Below are 24,965 nucleotides of genomic sequence, written 5' to 3'. Positions count from 1 at the left end.
CTCGATTTATGTCAGTCTGAGAGTTAATTAAACTGTGAGCCTTAATGAGATCATTTAGGTACAGATACTGCAAATACATAAGCGGGTGGCTTTGTACAGGTGAATAGTTCCATTGAACTGACTGTGTTTATTCACCCTTGTAGGTATTTGCAGAATCAGGTATTTAGTTACTATTTCAAACTTAAATGGTCTTTTAAGCTTTGAAGCAAATCTGAATCATTCAAATGTGTTTAATACATAGAGAATAATAGTAACTATGCCTTTATTGTTATGACTGTAGTGAATTAATTAATATGGCTCCAATCACAATAATTTCTGATTCAGAGTTATTATAAAGTAAGTTTCACAACAGTACACATTGTGTACGAATGCAATGTCACTGACCCCAAATATATATTAACACCACAGAAATATAATACTTGATACAATAGTTTTTAGTGCATGTACCATGGTAACATTGTCAGAATTAAATATAAGGCAGCTTTAAAAAAATAGTTTGGCAGTGAATTTGAAGAAAGAAAGGGAGAACGTTTGGCTTTTGACAAATGGGAAAGTTGCTCCAACAGTAAATATCACTATAAAAAAAAGAAAACATGAGGACCTGGAAAAAAAAGATGAAGCATTCAGAAGAGACCTATAGAAGAACAGAGGATGCTAACATATGTAAAATGAAAGCAGAAAACGATTTTATTTCTGTAGTCTACAGCATACTTGGATATGAGAAAGAGCAGATGCTTCCGGTGTTGTTGCTCTCCAAGGTTCTGAAGGCAGATAACCTACAAGCTGAAATAATGTATTAGAACAGGGAGAGGAATAAGCTGAGTAAGTAACAAATAGAGGAGCTATTTAAATAGGAGACTTTACGCGAGTGAGAGCAAAATTACTTAATAAATTTAAGAAAAATATCTGATGAAAATGCTTATAGGAAGTAGGAACATACAACTATTTGTTGATTTTTTTAATTTTTTTATGTTAGGATTGTATTTTGTACATCTTGTGCTTTTTCACTAAGGTTTTATTGCATACCTTTTTGGGAGTATGTATGTGTATATTTTTGCATGCTCATGCACAATATTTAGAAAAGAGTTTGATGTGTTCTGCTAACACAGGCTTCCCATTGTTGCATTCCTTGTGCATTAGATCTAATCAGTGATATGCTTCCATTCTGCTGTTCATACTGAGTTAATTCCCTCTTCCAGTGGGCAAGCACACCGCAGAGTGTTTCATTTGCTTGTCATGGTGAGATCAAGAAATCTATTGTTAATTATTATGGCTTCAATTCCCAACTCAGCTGCATGTGTCAGATGTGCCATTGTGTGTGTTTGACTATTTTAATGACTAGATGGAATATTACTATGTACACTATGAATGCTAGGCTTTTTTTAATCAAACTTTTCTAGCAAGAAACATTTAAAATGGTACCAGCAAAGTCTGACAGCATCTTACATGACTATTAAATAATTGATCTAAATGCAAAATTGAAATTGTCAGTTTTATATGGTCATATAGGAAATAAGATATATTCAGATTGTTTTAAAATGTAGATAATATATAAAAGATGTATTAAAACCAAAACATGAATACAAAGATGTATTGAATATTATAAATAATAGCACTAGCAAGTTTTTAATACCTGGAAAATATTATTGCATGTAGCTAAAATGATGAAAATAAAGCATTAAATATGAAGTAAAATAATTAAAATAGTATCTAATCCATCAAATATTTATCATACTTTGTACTTTTAAATAGATACAATTTTGATTATATTTTTGAATAAGTTCATTATCATTTTTGTTTTGTAAAATTTAAACCAATAAATTTTTGAAAGAACAAATGAGAGTTAGCTAGTTAGCATGGCTTTTTGTTAGTAGGAGCTGTTGACTTAAAAAAACAAACAAAATATTCCAAAGAATATTCATATTTCACTTTAAATTGCTAGCCTGTATTGGTCCCAATGAGTTCCCCATATGGGGAGTTTTAGAGTGCAAAAGCAACAGTATGGCAAATGCTAACGTCTTCTCGTAAGGCATGAGAAAAAAGAATGTAGAGTGATTTCCAAATCACAGGTCTCTCCAGAACCATCACATTTGAAATTTAGAGTTGGCCCCTTCCCAGTAAAAACTTTTAAAAACTTTTGTTAGCTTCAGTAGAATAAAAATTATGGTCATTGGTAAGTAACTGTGAGAGTTACAATAGTAAATGTGCTAACATTCTGTAAATAGCCAACTGTGGGAGTTCTTTGCTTGTACAAACTGTATAGGATTTCCATTTTCTTTTGCAAGTGCACTGTATCATCCCATTATAAAGATAATTCATTTTAAACAAGCTCCATTAAAATTATATAAAAATAGATTATCCAACTAGATTTTGCATTCTTTCATAAGTCACTTTATATTATTATGACATAAAAGAAATAAATAAAATAGCATTTTTTTATAATCACAGTAAACTGAAACTACAATAAATTAATAGACTGCATGTTTGGATATTTGCTTTTTTATTTTATTAGTATGATATTAATCTGAAATTTTTATTAAAAATTTGAGTAGAAGTGTTTTAGAATGGGTTTTGTATCACATATTAGTGAGTGATGTGCAAACGTGTAGATGGGCAAATATGAAATAACTGGGAAGCACAGGGCAGTGATACTGGTCTAGGAGAAGGCTCAGTCTAGGTGCTTAGCTTTGTGTTTAATTTTTGTAATATATTACATCTATTCTTGCAGATTTAAGTTTTCTTAGTCCTTCTATTTCATTCCTACTAGTGGTAGAATCTGCATTGTGCACAGGATTAAGGAACGTTTGCTGATGCATCATTTAGCTCTTCTTAAATCAAGGTGAAACAATATGGGAGTAAAAACACAATCATGCCATTATTAATATTGATACAGCTGCAGCAATTTTCATCTCTACACCTTAGTTGTCCTTTACAGGGGCGAATCAGGAAATGATTTTTCTCTATGAAAAAGTTTTACAAATCAAAACTTGTTACACTTGTCTATTTGACACAGGAAAGAACAAACATACCAAAATATAAATTTTTATTGAAAATTATATTTCATCACAAAGTCTTTTTTATTTATTTTTTATTTAATTACTTCACATACCTTAAATAGTTAAAATCTGAGGAGAGTCCCTCCAAAAAAATTGCATCCATTTTCTTTAATATGTGTATATGAACAAACAAAAAAAAGAGGGTTTTTTTTTTGCACATAGAATAGTTTAGCATAATTCATAAAACAATTCCCTTTGCCAGTGCTGGGGAGAGAGATTATCAACACATGGGCAAAGCCACAGATGTAGAAGGACTTCCAACACTAGCTTTAAATAAAATCTATTTATCCATTGAAAACTTTATTCAGAAGTAGGTCACACGCTGTAAACTCCAGGCAGGCAGAGCATTAATTTTTGTAGGCAGTACCATAAGAGTTGTGTGATTATGCTGCTATTTAATAAAGACTATGGGCTCTTTATACAGTCTTATTCTCTGGGAAGAAGGGGAAAAGGTCCTGTAATAAGAGAAGCGTGCAGTGTGAGTCAATCAAGTGCCATTGGAAGATGAGGTCCACTCTGTGAATATACCAGTAATTGACATCTTGTGGATACCCCCTTTGTAATCCAATTAAACTTTATTGAATTCCAACAGGGGAAAGCGGCAGGGGTGAGAATCCTCACTACCATGCTACCATAGGCCATCCTCCCTACAAGCACTGGAAACCGATTAAAAACTTAACATATCCAAAGTAGCACACTTAATGAACACACTGTCTGGCAAGGACTATAATTATCTTCTCCTTCTCATCATGGGCATGTACATGCATTAGTACAGTCTTAGAAAGAGTGAGAGAGAGAGAGAAATTGTTGAACTGTCCCAAGAAAGTTAAACTAATATCCTCCAAAAAATAAACAAGACATTTTTCTGTTTCTCCCATTACTACTCACCTGTTTTCACCAAAGTTTTTGAGACCCTTGTGCTTAGCAGTTAGATGAAGGCATTTGGTCTTATGTAAAACACATGCCTGACAAGTGGTTGGTGAATGAGCTGGCAAAAGTTTTTGTAAAAGTCAAGCTCAATGTAACATTCTGTCCCCACCACTCTTTACAAATTGAAGGGACCTCTATACAAATTGTGTATAAGGGTATGACTTTGCTGAAATATTGCCACTCCATGGATGCAATGTGATGCATATGTAGAGATTGGCAGCAGCACTGCAGACAGCTTAGGTACAAAAGATAATTATAGATATTCCCTTTTTACCATATTTTGTTATTTGGAAGGATACATCTTATTTTCCTTTTTTAGACTGATGGAAAATTATCCAGAGCACTGATCATACATATACATATACACACATGCATGTACAAGTATATATGCCAGATATTAAGAATAAAATCTTTCTGAATCTTCAGTTTCAGTCAGCAAAATATTTTTCTTGGCTGTAGATTCTAGCCAGGATATTAGTATTGAGTTCCTGCATCGCAAAAAGTGCCATGAGATATTTCAGTGGCCGCACAGAGTCCAAACCCTCATTTCTATATTCTTTGCCAGTTTTCTGTGGCATGGTCTTCTGAAGCGGCAAATAAGGATCTGGTTTTGACACTGGTGTTGAATGGTATCTATCCATTCAATTTCTGTTTTGCTCAAGCAATTTCTTTGGCAATGTCCAAGAACTGATGTGAGTCTTGTTATCACTTCCACAAGGAAAAAAGAACACAGACATTCTAGCAGGCTGGATGTTGTATTTCCTCCTGGTCTTAGAAGGAATTTCATATCATCTTTTCTTTTCTCTTTCTTCTGGTCTTTGAAGTAGGAAAGATTTCCATGATCTCTTCCTGTGGCTTCCCACAATTTGAAAGGAAAATGTCAGGAGCTCCAAAAGGTATTTGTATTAACCTTGCTGATCATCTCTCAGCTCTTTATGCCTGTTTTAAAGTTAATGACCAATTCATCCCACAGAGAGGCCTGCACGAAATGCTGTCTCTAGCATGGATCACAGCCCACACATGTCAAATGGCTTACTTATGTCACTGGAATAGGGCCACACCTGTACCCCAGCCTTCTTTCTTTCGCTTTCCTCTTTCACTGTTTTCAATGTTTGTCCTCTGAGCACAAAGGAGAGTAGGTAAAGCCGAAAACCTATCCAGAATCTATCCCAATATTATTTACCTTAGTGATTATAACTTAGAGTATTTCTGAAGGTGCCAGATACTTAAAATATGGTTAGTGCTAATTTTGTAGTGAATTATGTGTGTAGAGTGTATGCATTTGGAATCTTTCACTTATCAGTAAAATTGATATAAAGGATCTGAGGTTAATAATGTTTTAATTCCTTTTGCGTTACTTTTGAAACATGCAAATTCCACATCTGAAGAATAATGGAAAAGGAAAATATTCATGCCTGTTTGCTGCACAAATTCAAAACAACTTCATAAAGACACTTACATGAGATACCCTCTCTCCTACTAATTGGACATACTTTCATTTTTAAGCATGTACCTTTCTGACTTGAATATAAATGAACTGTAAAAAAATCCAACCTAGTTCCATGGTTTCTTTTAGGAATAAATCCTGCTTTAAGGCTGATATGTATTACAAATAAAATAGAGATTTTTATTTTTATTTTATGTTGATATATGCATTTTTTTACTGTTTTTAAATTAACATTGCAAATACTGGGACTATTTCTATAACAAAATAGACCCTTAAATTATTTTTGTCATGCCTCAATAATTTGATCAGGTATGTGTTGTTCAAATTAAAACTCTAATTTTTAAAGAGTATAATTTAAAAGCAAGGATTTTGCCAGGAAGCTTTCAGATTCCTCTCAAATGATTGCTGGTGATAGGCTTAATGATAAATATTGTGTTTACTTCTTGAGGAGCTAAATATCAGTTTGTGCAGATTTTTAATTTGCTAAGTATTACTATGCACTATTTTCAAAGCATAATTCTTACCTGCATACCTGAGACAGATTTTCATGCATACTTTTATATGTTTTTAGTTAATTATACATATATATAATGCATATATGCATATATCTTTTAGATGGAAGATAATCTTCCAGTTTCTCCAGTGGATCAGGCCTTATTAGAGCATCAAAACGTAAATTCAGAATGACTTGTTTCTGCCAATTTGCATGGCAACCTAGACCTTACAAGAGGCTTTATGGGAAGATTAAAATCACTCTTTGATTTCTAAGAAATTAAAAGACTTTTTTTTGATAGTCATAAACTAAATTTATCACTAGGTATATGATCACAGCATTTCACTGTTGAAAATTTGTAGTATACACTGTTTTGCTAAAGTGAACATTTTTGGTGGCTGTAATATGCATATGATCCTCTTGCCCATCAAGAAACTCATTGAGTTCAATGGGATTTCTGTTCAGAGTGACTCAACTGCATGCTAGTATATGCCACCTTTGGGTTGGAAAATTTGTCCATCAACCCCGTGATTTACACAGTATTTTAACTACTATAAATGACTGGCAGGGTATTGGTGCCTCTTTTCCTTTTCAGCAGTGATAGTTTAGGCCTCTTTCTTTCCTCAAGCCAAGTTTTATATTGACTTTGTAGCAATTAGAGACTATTGCTCATTTCCAAGTTAGAAAACACCAATATGTAAGGAGCTCTGAGGAAATCTAAGTAAGAAATACAACTTGGCTGTCCATGCTAGCCTCTTTAGATGATTTTCTCAGCCGACCCTCTTCCATTTGACCCATTCTAATCAATATATGTCATTATCCTCCCTTCCGTATTGCTGCTTCAGGAGGGCAAAGGCAAAAAAGCTATTAACAACATAATTTCATGTGGATATGCAAAGTCCCAAAAACATGCAGAATTCCACCTCCATCCACAAACCTAAACGATCTAGGTGGAATTGTCAGGTTCTTATGGCTTATATTGGCTCCTATAGCCTGTGTTGTAGGGATCATAGTAAAGGTGTTCAAGTGTTAAGTGAGCAAGGCATTAATGTTTTTGTCTACAAGGATATGCTTACCTTGGCAGGACAAGAGTCCTACTTCTAAAATGTTTTCAACATACAATGGTATAAAATCAAGCACCAGCTAAATTCCAGTGATTTTTTTTTAGAAAGGCTGGTTTGCAGGAATCATATATTACATTTTTACATATATTACATATATTACATTACATGGTTTGCATTTTCATATATTACAGTTAGGGGCATTTTACCTACCCCATGGAGGCAGTATTGGCTTCTGCCTGAAGGTTGTCAACTCTGACAGAAATTTTGGTTAGGATAGAAATGATGTGTAGCACTCCTACTTCAGCATCCCTAATGAAGATATGTGAGATTTAAGAACTTTAAGGCTCTGAAAGTCAAAGCAAGATAAAAAGAACTGGGAGTATGGATCTCCTAGAGTTCATCTTGCAATGTGGTGCAGATCAGCAGATATTCCACGATATCTGGTATAGCTCTTTTTCATCAGTATACTAAAGCAAATTCAAGCTGCTCCTCTGTGTGCTTATCAAGAGCTTACCTTACATCCTAAGACTGAATGGGAAGCAAAAAGTGGAAATTTGGGTTCCATGTATAGTGCCAGAGGGATTTCTGAAGTGTGGTCTGTGGACAGATCTGCAGTTAACATGAGACAGGTAAATGCTTATTTATGATATTTGTGGAAACACTGGGAAACACTGTAAGTGTCTGTGCTGGATGATAGATTGCTGAGTGGGCTTTCTGGCTTTAACTTGGGGGTCTGACAATATGGTCATAGGAGGACAGGCTCAGATTTTCTCAGGAATGCATGATATGTAAAATCTACTAATTTGTTTAAAATTTCTCTGAAAGACTGATTATGTACAACTGCCTACTTTACCCTTTGTGCCTAGTTTTGCAGATGTTTGCTGTTTCCTAGCATTTTAGAATGAATGCAAAAGGAGTTATCTTGGGTGAAATTCTGACTTCATTAAACCTCATAGAAAATTCTTAATGATAACTGCAGTCAAAAATTCAGTATTTTATTCAAGTTTAATAGTCTTTGCTTCTCAGAAGGTTTGCTTGCAACATATTGCTTGCAAGTAAATCTAACTTTTGCAAAAAAATATTGGGGGACTTTGGAAATCTTGGCAATAACTGGGACTCAGATAGAATCTGGGGCTATGGTTTCATTCTTTCAGTCCTGTAGAAAGTCTAAGCTCCAAACCCCTAAACCCTATGGTAGCTTTAATCAGGGTAATCCTAGGGAATGGAGCCATTGGATAACCTACAATTTAGAAAGTCAGGTTTACACAGTATGGCCCTTATGTCGAAGTTGGAATTACAACATGACAACATGAATAAAGAACAAATAATTGTTTTCTGTTAGGTATGGGACATTTGCTGTTGAGATGTTAAATGTGGTTTTGGCATAAATTTTTAAAGATTGGCTTTGGGCATTGTAAGAGAAATACAAGCGGGAAGAAGCTGTGAAGAGACTTACTGCATCCGCTTAGCATCTATTGCCCAATGTGAAAACCAGTTATGTTTATTTAGGAGTAATCCCCCACTTTTAAATATTTGGGAGTGTCAAGGTATACAGAGTGGGGCCATTATTGCCCCTGAAAAGTTTAATTGCATCTCTTTGCCCCGTGGATCGCTGAATTCAGCGGCGGAAGAGCGCCTAATGTAGGAGAGCGATGTTTTGCTCCCGGGCTCGCAATGCCGGTGGCTAGCGGGGGAGCCGCGTCCCCGCGCGTCCCCGCGGGGGCGGCGGCTCCCGGCTCGCGGCCCCGGCTCCGGCTCCCGGCTCGCGGCCCCGGCTCCGGCTCCCGGCTCCCGGCTCCCGGCTCCCGGCCCCGCCGCGCCGCGCCGGGAGCCCGCGGGGCGGCGGGGCGGGCGGCGCCGGCGGGCGGGCGGGGCGAGCGGAGCCGAGCGGAGCCGAGCGGAGCCGAGCCGGGGGCGCCGCCCGCCCCGTCTGCGGAGAGGAGGGAAAACAAAAGAGCTGGGCTGCAGTTCGGTGGCGCGGGGTCTGCCGCGGACAGAAGATTCCAGACATCCGCGCAGAGACCTCGGCCCCGCCGCCGCCGCCGGGGGGCTCGGCCCCCGCAGCATGGGCCGGCTCGGCACAGGTGCTTCGCGGATCACACGCTGCCGGAGGAGCAGGGAAAGGTGGGATAAGGCTCGGCCTCTCCTCCTCGCTGCCTCTCTCTCTCCATTCGTGCAGCGGCGCGGCTGGGACCCGCGGAGGGGGCAGCTGCAGAGATTGGATGGGTTTGGACGGCGCAGAGCAGACCCAGAGGCGCGGCGGCGTGCAGCCCGCTGCTGAAGCCAAACTTGGGCCGAGGGGGACTCGCGTCGCGGGACCCGGCGCTGCTGCTGGCGGCGCTTTGTGTAGGTTAGTTCCCGGGAGAAGCGCCGCGCCGCGCCGCGGGGCGAAGCGCCGCGTCCTGTCGCCGGCTGCCAGATGACCGCTTCGATGCTGTTAGGATTTGGCCAGGGAGACTGCAGATGAAGGGTCTGATTATTATGTTTATGGACATAAAAAGAGCGGTTGACTTGGAATTTCTTGTGATGCTTGGCACGGTGAGAAGTTGAGCCGCGGTTGTTGTACATTGTCTGAATGGTAACAATGGGCGGTTCAAGTACAGCAAGTTTGAACGGTATTTCTTCAGCAATTCCGAATGCATTTTACTCTTATACTCCTTTGCTTTTAACTACAGGCAAGGAATGCGATTTTTATGGAGGAAAAAAGCCTACAGAGTTTTTGGAAAGTGTGACAGGCAGAAACAAATTAACATTTCAGTTTCATGTTTGTATTTTAATGGTTGTTGTTATACTAACATGCTTAAATACCTAAAACAAATATCGGTAATTTCTCATTTCTCTTGCTGGGCAGATGCATTTCTTTTGTTCTTGAACAATTTTTCCCTGCCTTTTTAGAACAAAAGGCATTGGCTTTGTCTTTTTTTTTTTTTTTTTAAATGGTAGCAAGAGAGTTGTACACAAATTACCAATTTTGTGCGGGTTAATGCTCTGCTTCATTCTGAAGTAAACTGCCTTAAGGTATTAGGAGGAAAGAGGGTGGGTGAACAGGGGGGGAGGCTTGACCAGTGACCAAATACTGAATTCAGATGGATTTAAATCACATAGAGAAGCATACGTCTGTCTGTAGCTGGATTTCAGCTCCATGTCATACAAAATCTGCAGAGCATAGCAGGGAGATTCTTAGCAACCAATAAATCAGATTTTTAATGGGCCTTTAAAATTCGTCTGTGAGGGGTGACTGCCTGGGTCCCCTTTGGCCAAATTAAGATGCAATCTGACAGTACAGTAGCATCTGTGTGCTGACATTTTCTCGTGAACCTAGTGAAAAATGGCTCCATATCTCTTCTTCAGTCCTCAAAAGACGGTTTCTGAATAGCCCAGCATTTTTTCCCTGTATTGTTGTTTGTTCTAATCACCATTCTCCCTGATAATGTCTGACTGGCTCATTTTGGTTTGCTTGCTTTTAAATCTTGGTTTGAATAGCTGAGGGGCTGTAGTGGGCAGTGATTGTTTTACCTGAGATCAGAACCTCATACCAATACCATTGCTCACAAAGAAAATGATTTTTGCAAATGAGTTGTATAAATGCTGCTAATAAAGCAGCTTCTGTCAGTACTACTGAAAAACATGTGTTTTAGATAATATACCACTCACGGTACAGGTGAAAAAAAAAATGCCAGCCAATAGTGAGTGCAATTGACAGGTAAAACTGAAAATCCTAAAACAGGCAGAAGAATAAATTTCTTAAAGGACAGAACTAGATCTACTAATATAGGTGTTTGTTTATCGAAGGGAGAAGTTCACATTCAGAGACTTCTAGACAGAGTGGGGGAGGGAGGAGGGAGGAATGCACTACTTTAATTGTAGTGTAAGTGTGCTTATTGAAGAGAGTCTTGTATCGAATAGCTGTTCAGTGTGACACCGCAGCTCTGCCTTCCCGCTCCTCAGCAGAAGTTCCAGCTCGTGGAATCACTGGGTAGGGAAGCCTCAGTCTGTGCATGGGTGAGGTGAACGAAAGGGAGTGAGAAAGGGGCCGGTGTTTCTCCGTAACGACCTATGCCATGTGATTCACTGAGTGGCAGTGAAGTTGACTCGTGTGCAAACGCTTCTTCAAATGTTCGCTGAGATAAGGTGTTTCAGTAGCACAAAAGTAGGGCAAGTATGAGGTGGAAAGATGGCTATGAGAAGTTGTAAGTATTATGGATCCTCTCCAGAAAATGTGGCCAGTGTTATTTTTTTGACTGTTTAATAATGCCTGTAGATACTTTTGGAAGATCACTAAATTACTAAACTCCTGTACTTTGTCTCCAAATAAGGTAGCAGTTTATTTGTTATTACAAATATGATTTTCAGCAAGAAAAAAAAACTTTAAAAGCTTCCTTATAGAAAACAAATTGCACAAATATGCCATTTACACATTGCGAAAGGCATTACATATTAGCTGGTGCTTAGAAAGTGTGTTGTGCTGAGTACTTATACAACCCCCAAATGTTACTTGCCAGACTTGTTACAGTCTGTTTAAATTAATTTTCATAGACCTAAGTGCTTGGAATTACAGTGCAATTCCACTACTGCTGGAGAGGAGTGAAAATGGAACTGTAACACTGCATGCAGATTGCATTATTGCTTTTATAAAGGTAGATAATTTGACAGTGATACATAGTTTGCTTCATGGAAAGTGACACAATTACACTGTAGGAATGTAAAAAAGAAAACAAACATCTTACAAACCATCAGATAAACAAGAATGTCAATGGGCAATATTCCAAATAAATGGAGTTTATATGGTTTAAGTGATAGAAAGATTCCAGATGCCTAATTCCCACTGACCATATTTGTAAATCAGGAGAATGCAGCTGCAGTTTTAGAAGCCAAACCAAACTTCAGTGATCTCCAGATGTATATGCACATAATCAGAAAGTATAAATGTCTAATACTCAACAAGAAGAGAACAGATTTTAGAACTTACTAAGCACATTTAGAGAAACTGGAGTAAAGATTCAATAAAGGCAGAAAAGTTTCTAGGAGAAGGAAATGAACAGATGTAATCCAAATGAAACAGGCATATCCAACCAGTAGCATTTTCTATTGATTATACAATTAGAATGGACAATATTGTTTAAAGTAGACTTTAACAACGAAAATCTGATTTAAGAAATGAAACAAGACTTTTGACATTTGTTCTCATTACTAAACTAAAACTGCCCAGGGACTTTCCTTGCAAATACGTATTTTCTCAGGACATTGGGCTAGCGCACTGACACATTAAACCTCTGTAAAGGGAGAGGAGAAAACAAAGGTAGAAATAAGATGGTGGTGCTTCAGAAATCTCTCATAATCACCTTGTACAAGCTATGTAAGTATATCCTGTGGTTAAACATGTAAGACAGGATTCTCTTCTTGTGATGTAAATCAAAAGTAACAAAAATGAAGTAGATTAACATACACTAACAGGAAGGAAAATCAGACCCAGATATCAAAGTCTGAAAAAAATATACTTACATTGAAGCAGTCTAAGTAGCGATTGTCAGTGTTCTAGCTGACAGACTCAGCAAACAGCCCACCTATTTCCCATTTCCTCTCCTGTTTCAGCAGCAAATGCCTATGCAGAAATTGTCAGGCTCTCACTGCAAGATAAACTTAAGAGCATTAAAGGCCAAATACTGTTCCTGGTTGCCCTAATGCAACCAGTGTAAACAAATTTTGTTGTAAATGACATCACTGTAACAGAGATGATCATAGCCCATACAGTCAAGAAAACAATATGATCAGCAGAATTTTCAATATATATATATATTTTTTAATAAGAACATAGCTGCTCCTCTGTCATTGCTTCCACATATATATAGCACATTTCAGGCCCATGTGTCTTCACCCCTTCCAACAACAGATAGAAATTTCAGAGACAGATTTATCTTTTCACTGTGGTGGACTGTATTCTGGACTATATTATACTGTAGGATAAAAAAGAAGTTGAGTCATGTGGTGGCCTTTGGTGTTTATACACAAGACATATCCAAGTATTAATGACTGTCCATTATTTTGTAGAAAATGAAACACTGGCACCAGGTTTAGGTCAAAACCATACCAGTTGGGTTTGCTCTTTCTTTGAGCATGGAAAGCTAGGCTGACGTATTCTGCTAAAGACAGAAAACCGGTCTCACCTGAAAAGATGTGAAATGTTTTCAACCTGATCTTTACATCTCTTCTGATTTACCATCTTACTCTCATACTTTGTTGCCTGACCCTCCACAATCCTCTTTATTTATGTAAATCTTCTTTGATTTGACCTTGCCAACCATCTATGACTTTCTCCTGCTGACCCAGACCTGGGACTGCAAGATAACTTTCTGCCACCTGGCCTTTTCCTGGTGAAGCCAGAGGTTGATGCTGGAGAAATAGGTTGTGTGGAAGAGCGTGTTTATGAAACAAGATTCTCCTGATCTCTCTACTGCAGGAAACAATTTTTGATCCCAACATTAGTATTTCTTGTCAAATCTGCCGTAAAAAAAGTTATGCCCAAGGGAACTGCCCAAGGGAACAGGGAGAGTTGGTGAATATCTGAAACTGTATCATGACTACATTTTCCATTGTATGAAGTGTCCTAAAGGAGAGTGTGATTGTTAGGGTTGAGTTCAATTCTGTTTCTAATGAAATTAGTGCCAAGTTTCACTCTAACTAGATTAGAGACAAGAGAACATTTAGTATAGAAAAGAAAGCTGACTTTGCAGAGGGGCTTGGGTTAAAGACTTTTTAGTGCCTTCCTGACAAAGAAAACAAGCAAATAGGAATGATAACAGGTGATCATTGAATCTCTAAACCCCGTTACTAGACATTATGCTTTATAAAAACATGAACCCCCCCAAAAGTGTTTGAGAATAATTTTTTAATCTGAAGGTATTAAGTATTTACAGGTATGTATTTTTATATATTTTAATATATATAAATATATATTTTAATATATTATATATTTTAATCTGAAGGTATTTACAGCCATGACAACCCCTATTGACAGAAATGTTTGTAATCCAGAGGCGAGGGATGGGAGTGGGCATGGGTGTGGGAAGCACTGCAATAGAGAGCACATCACAATGAAAGCTCTCTTTCTCAGCTATCCTCTCTTTTCCAGTCAAATAAATAAATTGTAGGGATGTACAGTGTGAAAAATTATTGCAGCTAGAATGCTCTTCTGATGACAGAGATGACATAAGTTATGAAAGCCTGTCCTAGATAATAGAAAGTAAATACTGCTGTAAGTTAATAAAGATTTAAGAATTCTTGGGGGTCTGGACGGATTGAAGCATACTAACTGGATATGGAGTGCTTCATTTCTGTCTTGATCATGCAGCAGGCCATCTGCTGAGCAACCTGTGCCGATGAGAGCACAGAACCACAGCCCTCTGTGTGCTGCACTGGCTCCTCATCCGATACCAGTCTCAAGGTCTTGGCTTAAATCTTCAAGAACATTAATGAGGCTGGCCAAATTTGTTGGAGTGACTGTACCTGCCTCTGTGAATTGAAGTGGCAGCCATGATCAGTCCTGAAGCTGCCAGCACTCATTGTGAAACATGGGTGAGCAAGGCCTCTGCAGTGGCAGGTCCTCCAGTGTGGAATTACTTTTCATCAGAAAGGGATCTCTCCAAGGATTTATCATCTTCAGGGACAGCTTTCCCATGATAGAAACTATAAAGGATAACTTGGCATCACCCTCTAATGCTACACAGTCAGATGCAATCCCACATTTTATATTTTAATCATGCTGTAATCTAGCATGTAACCTAAAGAGGAATGAGGAACAGTGCTTTTCTCTCTAATTAAGGTTTCACATCACAGGTTTGGAACCACGTGTATCTAAAAGCAAAAATTAAATAGTACACTAGCTAAAATCTGGTGCACTTAGAAAATCTACAACATTTGAGGAGGTCTCTAAAAGGCTGAATAAAGGAGCTTGGTCAGTTCATAATCATTCACACTGTCTGTGACTGGGGCAACTTGAAGCACATGTGCCTCTTTATTCAAAGCTATTATCGGCAATTCTTGAATGTCAGAAGACAACACTCCTGTCTTGGTGTTTCTTGTCCAGAAGATACAATAGAAAGAGCTTTTGAGGAACAGAACTGAGGAGTTTATGCAAGTGAGGGCATCCTTGCATCATTTTCTTTCATGTTGCTTCACCCCAGGATCCCATAAATCTTTACTGGAAATCTGATATCTGTTCTTTAGATTATGCTGCACAAAAGGAAGGGATACTGCAAACTTTCATAGCTCCCCTTTTCGACTGCCAGATTTTAAAACCTGGAATAGCTGTTGGGCAAGTCTGTTCCCTTCACATTGCATTTTGTCATGCAAGTTGTCAAAAACTGGTGTCAAACCAGCTGCAGTGCCATAACCATCTCTAAACACCTGTCTTTATACCTATTGGAAAGCCTTTCTCAAAAGGGTGGGGTTGGCTGATAGGGCGCTCTTTAATGTGTTGTTTTCTTCTGCAGATTCAGCAGGTGCTGTGTATTATCCTTTATAACCTTCAGACATTGGAAGCTAGGACATTCTGTAATTATGCTCCCAGCCTGTGGAAGTTACTGCCTGTTACTGTTTGAAATACGCACTCTGCTCAGGATTCAAAACTACTGACTAAAGAAGCACATTTGCTGCTGCTTTCATACCAGCAAAATAATGATAGTGTTAATTTATAGAATTGTTCTGTAATTTACAGAAATGTTCTCTGCCCCTTATGTGCTGGAGCTTTTATAAAAATATGTTGTTGCTGATACATAAAGGAATCAAATTCCCAGTGCTGACAGTTCACTTTCCACAAATAATATTTTACATCTGTGTAGGGCTTTTTTTTAAACTAAAAAACATCATAGGAATCTGTACTGGTTCATGAAGTCTTTTAAAAATTAGAAGGCTGAGACAGAGAAAATCCATGACCATTTCTGTGTAGAGATGAATTTAAGTTGTCTCTGTAAAGACAGCCAGGATCTGACAGCCCTTCCTAGCAGGCTGTCTTAATTGCTCCTTGTTCTTGAATTTAGATACAGATTTGAATATGGTCTTTAAGTAACTGGACCCTGTTGCCACAGTGACTCACCGGCAGAGGAGGAAACAAAAGCTAGATTTGCTCACTCCTACAGCTCCTACTTTTGTACCCTAATCCACAAAACCATTGCCTTCCATGAGGTTCACCACTTTCTGACTAAAAAAATGTAGTGTAGTCTCATCTCAGTCTGTTCCCTCCTGAAGGTATTTAGAAGTGAGACATGCTGTGTACCTTGTGCACTGTTCTGTTAGGATAAAGAGTGAATGCTGTCTTACTGTATTTAGAAGAATGCTCCAAAGGAAACTCTCTATGGTATACTTGTGGTAATAAACAGGAAAGAAGGCAAAAAAAGGAGAGACAGCAAGAAACACTTTGGCTCCTTTGATGTGATCTGCTAGGTCAGCATTACAGTACTTGGTACCAGTGTGCTTCCTTTGCCAAGGCTGTTGGTCTTAGCCATAGCAGTCCTCAGTATGACACAGCTGTCTGCTAGAGCTGCCCTAAGAGAAAGTTCCTGTCATTACGTGCCTCCATGAGATTAGGTGCATACCGTACTTGGCACGAGGACAGCGCACAGTGTGTGTGACCAGCCGTTCAGCATTTTCTTCTTCTGTTCATTTCTTCCCCCCACTTTCATTTGAATAGGAAAGTTCCCATATGCTCCCAAGCTCTCTTATGGGACTGACTGAGGTTCTTAAGAAGGACCAAAGTTCGTTCTTTGTCACTGTTCACATGAAAGACTGGGAATGTAGCTATGAATGTCAATACACCAAACCTAGCAAGCTGAAGCATAGTTGCCCATGAATATGGAAGACAGTTTCTTACCCTGCTATTACACCATATTTTTCATTGTATTGCATGTTTGATAATTGCTTTTATGTATAAAACTTAGTACATTTAAATTATCCACTGTGATAAGAACATATGATGAGACAGCCCAGATTCCCCCTGAACAGCAAATACAAGAACTATTGTCAAAAAATGTTAAATGCTTGAAATGAAATTTGCTTTCCTGGCTAGTGTAACAAAAGGGTATTTTGCCCAACATCCTGCCTCTCACACTGGCACGAAAAGTATAAGCCCCAGGGCTGTATAGTGTAATACTTCCATTTTTATATCTCCCAGTTTCCAGTATATGTTCCCAAAATATTATTATATTTTTCCAAAGTGATACAACATTCTTTTTTTGAAGCTTGAATTGATGTTTACATGGTCACCCAGTACAGAAGAAATGTCATTTCCAGTGTTGGTCTCATTGATGCATGCTCACTGGTGTGTACATAACTAGACCTCTACACCTCAGTACGTGGCAATCCAGTCATGAAGGAAAATTGGTTTGCTATGCCTTCACCTGAACTTACTGCTCCCTTGGTGATGAGCCTCATTTCTTCAAACACATCAGACCTTTCTGTCACCATTAGAAATACTTTAAAAGTTTAGAAGTCAAAAGCTTCAATTTTTGACTACCTCAGCATATAAATCTGAAAATTTGCTTGACTTGTGATAAACACATTTTTGTGTGTAGGAGTCATACCTAGCTAACACAAAATATTGTAATACCACCACCACCAACAACAAAACAGAAGAAGCACTTTGGGGAAAATTATTAACAAAAAGTCTCTTAAAGTGTTTGATATGGAACGTGCCTCCTCTGCTGGGTTTATAGTATTGCTCTTACAAACTACCTCTTCTCTGTTACAGGAACATTTATCCCTTATTTTTCCTAATGCACTTTTCAAATACCAGTTCATCTAATCAGCATGCATATGATCGTTTTAACTATTTGCTGATCTTTGTTAGGGTTCTCCCACCCATCCCCAAAAATGTAAGGGAAGGATGGAACGAAAAAGATGACCTTGATGAACAAATGCTTTTTTTGTCTTTGAGTGTAAATACAATTTTCTCTAAGAGGTAGCCTCTGTTTTTCCTTAGAGTTGCTGACCCTCACAGAAAATGGCTATCTTTGAGTCTTGGCTTGAACCCTTCACACAGAAAGACAGAATTGGCCATTGTCTAAGAAGGGTTGTGACCAGCTATAGTTGCCCCAGAGAGGTCAAAAGAAGAGTGTGTATTTTACAAGCTGAGTGAGTGTCAGAGAGAGGAAGACACAGCACAGAGAGGAGCTGAGAGGAAAGAGCTTGGAGGAAAGCGTAAGAGAAGAAGAAGAGAAGTAAAGGAAATGGAAGAATTTATATAGAAACAAGGAAGACAACAAAAAATAAATGAAGAAAATTGGACGTAGAGAAAAAAATTAAAATGAGTACAAACTACAAACAGGAATTCTCATATGCATCCTCAAGTTGTCAAGGTAAAGAATATAAGCCCTACTGCTTTTCCTTCACTTCTCCATGGAAATAAAACAATTATCATGAAACTGTTCTGTTTTATTCTTCAGAGAAATGATTTAACAGCAGTTCCCCATTATGGGAAGACTTGATACTGAGAACAGTTTCTGTCTCTCACAAGCCCTTCTTTATGGTGGCTGTTTAACTCAGATGCCAGAAAGCTGACACCCAGATGCCACAGTACTACCCCAACAGAAATGGATAGTTTTGCCTTATGGGAGCTGAATGAGAAAAAAATTCTTCAAAAGGGGAAAAAAATGTGCACTGAATTGTGTCCTTTGATCTGCATATGGAGTGCTGAATTAGTGTTAATGTTTCCTTCCTTAGGCAGAAAAGTTTCTCAGGGCAGCAGGGTCATTCTCTGAGACTCCGTATACAGCTCATTGCTATCGCTTTCACACGAGACCTCTCGTTCTCAAATGTATATGTCCCATTTCTCCCCTCTAGGAGAGACTCCAGGGCAAGCGGTATGGTACAGGACCCCTCTCCAGCACAGCTGTTTCGTGATGGGATGATGCCAGGGCACTTGCTGTGGCAAAAGGCCTTCTGTACATTTTCAACATGCTCGTGGGCCTTGGGCTGTCAGGAGGAGGAGAACAGGTTGTCATCAACCTTGCATATTTCCCAGGGAGCGTGAAGGTAGGCAGACCGAATCCTTCTGTCCTCCATCCTGTGTTCCTACTTGCAGGAGTGGACAGAAAAGAAATGGTGTGAGAGAAACTCTAAGCAGTTCCTGCTGCTTCATGACATATTAGTGTATGAGAGTGAAGGATAAGTGTGTGCTTTTTAATAGGAAGTTACCTTCTTTGTCATTCAGGTTCTTTGAAACTCAGCCTGAACAAAACCTTGCCCGAATAAATCTCTGAAAAGTTTGTTCTATCTTAAAGTCCCTGAAGAAGAAGGGTCATCACTTCTGAAACCCATTGAAACTTTATTAAGAGCCAGATTCTGATACTGCATGCAGTGGTGTAAATTTGTTAATACTCAGAAAATCAGTGCAATTATCCTAGCAGTAGAGAAGAGCAGATTCACCCCTTAATTCCAAGCAGAGGGATAAAGTTGTTTCTCGCTATTGGCACTGTAAACTTTTCCTGACATAGGACAGGCACTTACTTTGATCTGAATGATTAGAATTAAGCATTATTTTCCTTTTAAAATTATACTAAATTAAGCTAAATTCACTATGTTTTAACCTTCTGGTACATTGTAGAAAACTTACTTTAGATAAAACTTACCCTTTTATTTTACTTTAAAATTCTATGTTCAGGAGTATCTCCCAAAACATGAAAATACGTATTAAAAACATGCAGAGCTAGCATGCTTTTGGTAGTGTTCTAATGATGCTACCAATTTTTGTCAGTTTTAAGTTACAGACGCAATAGCTTTGAGGAGGATATAAGTTCTTCCTTCGTAGGTTGAAATAAGAAGTAAATTGTTTATCAGAGGAGGGGTGTAGTGTTGGTAGGTGGTGGTTAATGAGGAGTCAGTGTTGGAATTTATAATGAAAAGGAATTTTTAGTACAGCAACGTGTTAAAAGGGTTAAAACAGTGAGAAAAGGCCTGTGTGTCTGTAGGCCGATAGCTCAGCTCTGAAAAACTAACTGGTTCAGCCACCACACTCCAAAGGTGCCATGCTTCTGACTGAGTCTCGTGGGCTCAGATGGCCTTACAAGAGGCAAAGAGTGCATACGCATGAGAGATGTGAATAATTTTATTTGCTTAGACACCGTCCTTCTACATCACAAGTGGTGGTGTCAAACTGAAAGGATATTCCAGGAAATAATCAGAAGAGTTCATTTCCAGGACTGTTAGTCTTAATTCTCTCATCATCCTTAACAGTGAAATTATGCACTATTAACAGTGAAATTATGCACTATTTATAATGTAAGAAAGGTGTTCCTTCTTCACTAGTCCTATCCAGGTAATTTAATTTTTTCCCTCATAAAGATGACTATTAACTTATTTATTATGTAGTGATAGGTCTTACAGATCTTGATGAGCATCACAAAAGTTCAGTGTCTGCATCAAGAAGTTTTGAGCCTGCCAGTCTAGTTTTTGACAAGTTCAGTTGCTCAAATGATTTCTACTGTTCCAGAAAGCCAGCGTTCTTAAGATAGCAGAGGAGGATTCTTAAGGTTTCTTAAGATATAAGCAGATCATTCAAGAGTTATTTTTTTAGAGCTGTTAACCATGCAGTATTAAAGCATGAAAAAGAATATATTCATCCATAATGGAAAAAGATGCACTAAAATGGCAAAACAGTGGCATTAAGGAGCATAATATACAATATATATCAAAATATACATACAGAAAATTATAACTTGCTGTTCATTTTTTGCATAACAAGATTTGCTGTGCAACTAGGGACATTTTTTTTTTAATTAAATGAGCTGACAGTTTCCTGTTAATTAAAAACAAAACACTAACCACACATTGAAATGTTCAGAGTCCTACCACTGTATTGCAGATTGCATGTCTTTTTTTTTCTTTATAATAAAATACCTGTACCATTTTACAGAAATGTAGGACTGGAAGAGACCTCTGCATCATTGAATTCAGTCCCCCTAGCATCATAGGCAACTGTATCATATAATCTGTTGCATATCAATTTTGCTACAGTACATTCATGGAACAATAACTTCTTTCTCATCTGTTATCAATGCTTTCCATTGATCTCAGTGCTGTGCTCTATTCACCAATTAACTAAGCATATCACCCTCACTGACCTGAATACAGACACTTTGTAGAATAATCTCTCACCCAGCAGTCAGATTTGCTGCTTTGTACTCTTCCACCTGCCTAGCTGCAATGTGATCATATTTTCTCTCCACTGAATTATTTTCCTTTTTATTTGTTGTTTTTAAGTCATAGTTATAATATATTAAGTAACAGGTAATTTCTTACATAGGTCAGTCAATACAGGGGAGAATCATTTCTAACTTATATTTAAAAAGTAAATTTAATTTGGCAATTAATTTCACAATAGAGGTTGGTTTAAAATTGATTGCCCAAGCGCACACTCAGTTTATGTTAAACCTAATTTGGTAATGCAAACAGGTGTCGTCCTTGGCCCTTGAATCGAGGCATGTACTGCAGAAGGGGGTAATAGATTATTACTCTGTTAAAAATGCTGGATGGCCAAAGTGCTGTTACTCCAAATACTGTTCTGAAATCTTAATCTTGGTTGTATCCATGGTGCGGATGGATCAATAAAACAAACCTGATGTATAAACACGATCGCTGTATTTACTGAGATCTTGCTCTTGGATTTGTGACATCTCATTAGGTTTAGCCCTTTTAGCGGTGCTGTTTGCTATGTTACTCATTGAGTCGCACATGATTTTAACATAAAAGCAATTCTGTGCCACAACCCTTTGATCACATTCACAATTTTTCATTATTGTGCTTCCATATTTCAACAGTACCTTAAATTAATCTTCCGGTCACCTTGGTTGATCCAGACTTTCATTAAGGGATTTTCCTACAAAATTAATACAGACCGTTCCTTCTACTCTGTTTTGCTGTAGGGATCTCAAAATGTCAGCAGTCAGCAACCAAAATGAATGTTTCATGAGACCCTTAGAATAGCCTCTTGAATACTGGAACGGGGGTTGAAGAAGGAATTTTTGTTTACAGAGCACCTACCTCACTGTACTAGCAATCGCCCTTTGATCTCCTCCCCGGAGCTGACAAGATGGGGAACAAATAGGTAATTTCCATTTTCTTTTTCCTTAAAAAATAGGAGAAGGATTAATTGCAGAAGCATGTTCTACAGCAGCGTAGAGCTCACCCAGCTAAAGATCCAGACAGGCAGAAAACAAAAGCTGAATTTCTAACTGCCGTTCACTTACTGTGCTAGCGCCATCCTGTTGCAAGTTAATACTATTTTCCGTCCCTGCAGCATGGCTGAGGACCGCGGTCCCGTGTCATGAGCTGTGTGAGGTAACCAAGCTGTGCCGCGTGGGGTGAGGGAGTGTTTCTTGCTGGGAAATTCGCCTGAGGCGGCCTCGGAGAGGGGCGTCGCGTTGTGCGGGCGGCGGGGAGGCTCTGGAACCTTCCGCCCCGAGCGCGGACGCCTGCCGCCCCGAGAGGAACGGGGAGCGAGGCGCAGTGGGAAGCGCTGCCTCGAGCTGTGCCCGCCGGTGTCGCTGGCTCTGAAACGTCGCTTCACCAATAGCCACGTTTCCTCCCGCTTCGAGAGGCTGCTTTTGAAGGGGGAGGGCAGGCCAAAACCGGGCGGGAAGGCAGCAAGGAGGGGCCATGCAGGGAAGAGTGGATGGTCTGTGCTTTGGTGGAAGAGGCGAGTGGTTTAGGATTTGTATATAAGAGCTGCCGCCAAGCTTTTATGGCAGCAATGCTGAAGGGGGTCGAAGTGAAAATCCATTTATTCCACATTTGGTTGGAAAAGGCACTTAGTATCTTGAAACACTAGTTTTCCTGCAAGAACTCTGTCGTAGGAGCTATGAAGATTTGGCAGAGAGATATAAAATGTACCATAGTGACCAGCGGTATTCTTAATGAGAGATGTGTTTTCATGTAAGGATGCCACAAAAGGGTGTATCTGGATAAACTCTCCAAAAGTCGCCATTTGGGTAAACCCCCGCAAGAAATTCCTGCGTGGTTTCTGTATGGGAGATTAGAAATGTAACTTGAAAGAGATGTTTAAATACTGTTCACACACGTAACTTGAACCAAGAGGAGTGTGTACCAGGCTCCTCTTCCCATGTAGCTGCATGCCAGACTTGGGGCAGCATTTTGGCGTCTGCAGCAGCCTGGCGTCTCTGCCCCGAACGCGCGAGACGGGCTGTGCCCAGCCCTGCGCGGGGGGCGTCCCCGTCCCGACGTCAGCCGAGCGGCCTCGCTCCTGAGGCGCTGCTGGGCAAGCTCGGGCTTGCGGCTGTGCCATCCCGGGAACGAATCAGTCATTAATTCTGGCTCCAGCTAGTCCTAGTAAAGACATTTGATGAAACACAGGAAATCAAAACGATAAACATCCGAGGCTTGTACGCCTACATTTGTAAGTGCTGATTCAAAATTAAGGGAAGAGAAAGAGGCAGCAAATCAGGACAAGGAAGGCATTAGGACCTGTGGCACAGCTTGTGGTAAGTGGAGAAATAATGAAGAAAAATGTTGTGCATTTGTTTAGAAAATAACAAAGGAATTGACATAGTAGGAAGCTGTGTAATTGCTAAAGGAGGGATATTATTATTTTTTCCTATTAACCTGATGATGGTGTTAGCATAGAAACCAAATCTGAAAAGAAAATGTTATTGTAAAAGCAGAATATGTAAAGGTCAATAAGCAACTGGAGGAACAAGTAGAAACTGCTTCTGCTGTTGACAGGCATTTCTAAACAAGCTGAAATCACAAAAATCCCCAAAGATTAACTCAGTAATTTAGAAATTACAAGGGAGGGATACAGTGGATAGTGCTTTACACTATGGTAACTTTGTGTAATTGCCAAGCCTTTAATGGGGCAGTATATTTGGGTTGCTAGACTGTAAGAACTTGTCAGCTGAAACAAGGCTGAATCCAAAAATGAAGAGGGTGGGAAGCAAAGGGAGTTGCTGGGATGGCTCAGCTCATTTTTATTGTTGTTTTACTCAGTGATTCTGTACTCATTAGGATCCGCGTAGTTAATGAAAAAAGGCATATGTGGGAGTTTGAGAAGGGCACTTTTATTTTAACTGTAATCCACTTTAATGTAAAGCTTTCTGTATTTACACTTCGAAAGTGCTGACACAAGCTGATAGCCATTCATAAAGCAAGTTTATTTTTCAAATACATTGGTATGGAATGCACAGAAGAGCTTACAAAAGAAGGAAGCATATTTCAGACAGAAAAAGATTTCAAAATACATTTGATTAACCTAGAAAGATGCTGCTTTTTATCTAATCTTTTTTTTCTTTTTATTCTGTAAAAAAAAGACTTACCAGTAGCCTGTCACAGAAACTGTATAACTCTAGAGATAGCTCTTTTTAAGATTCATTGGGAAATGTCCAGTATTCCCCCTTGAACCTTTCCTATAACCTTAGCTAGAGGTTTTACTTAAGGCTAAAGCCTCTCATGAGGTATTAAGGCTGTCCCAGCTTTTCCCATTTCATTTCTTTAACCATGCAGTTGAAGAAATGAAAGTGCTAATCCTTCTCAGCCTGGCTTTTAGTTCCAAGCAGAACAGAAGTTCAAGGAACAGTTGGACTATCAAATTACGTCATGCCAGGAATCTGCATCCATGTGTTGCCATGGAGAAGACATACAACATTTTTGCCGAGCTGTACCACCTCAGAGGAGCAGCAGCTACCAAGAGGTGATACACGCAGGTTTAGCAGTGCATCAGGCTTTTGAGCCTTTGTAACTTTGTCTGCTAGAGGTGGGTAGCGGGCAGTGTAATTTTATCTGTAGAAATCTGAGTTACTACCTATTTGAATAGGCTCTGTATAACGATAAAACTCACTAGCTTTCCATCCTAATAAGGTATGCTATCCTAAATGCATCCACCTAAATTTGGGATTTATACTGCTCTCAAACATGCCAGTACAGACATAGCTTAATGTTTGTGGTAACATCTTTTTGTTGAGAGAAGATCTTCA

At 39.0% G+C, this 24,965-nt stretch overlaps 1 protein-coding gene across 3 annotated transcripts in view; it reads left to right on the top strand.

Annotated features, from left to right (window-relative positions):
• MAGI2 (membrane associated guanylate kinase, WW and PDZ domain containing 2) overlaps positions 1 to 24,965 on the top strand; it is a 781,658-nt gene that overhangs the window by 355,744 nt on the left and 400,949 nt on the right. The window contains exon 1 of one of the 3 annotated variants that reach the window (XM_067316829.1): positions 9,279 to 9,340. The exons of the other annotated variants lie outside the window; for them this stretch is intronic. The gene's annotated coding sequence lies outside the window, so the exon portion shown is untranslated. Of the gene's footprint in view, positions 1 to 9,278; positions 9,341 to 24,965 lie in introns of those variants that run through there. 3 annotated transcript variants of the gene reach the window in all.

Source organism: Apteryx mantelli, chromosome 1 (genome assembly GCF_036417845.1).
Source record: "Apteryx mantelli isolate bAptMan1 chromosome 1, bAptMan1.hap1, whole genome shotgun sequence".
Lineage (NCBI taxonomy): Eukaryota > Metazoa > Chordata > Aves > Apterygiformes > Apterygidae > Apteryx > Apteryx mantelli.
This window is presented reverse-complemented; position numbering and strand designations above follow the sequence as displayed.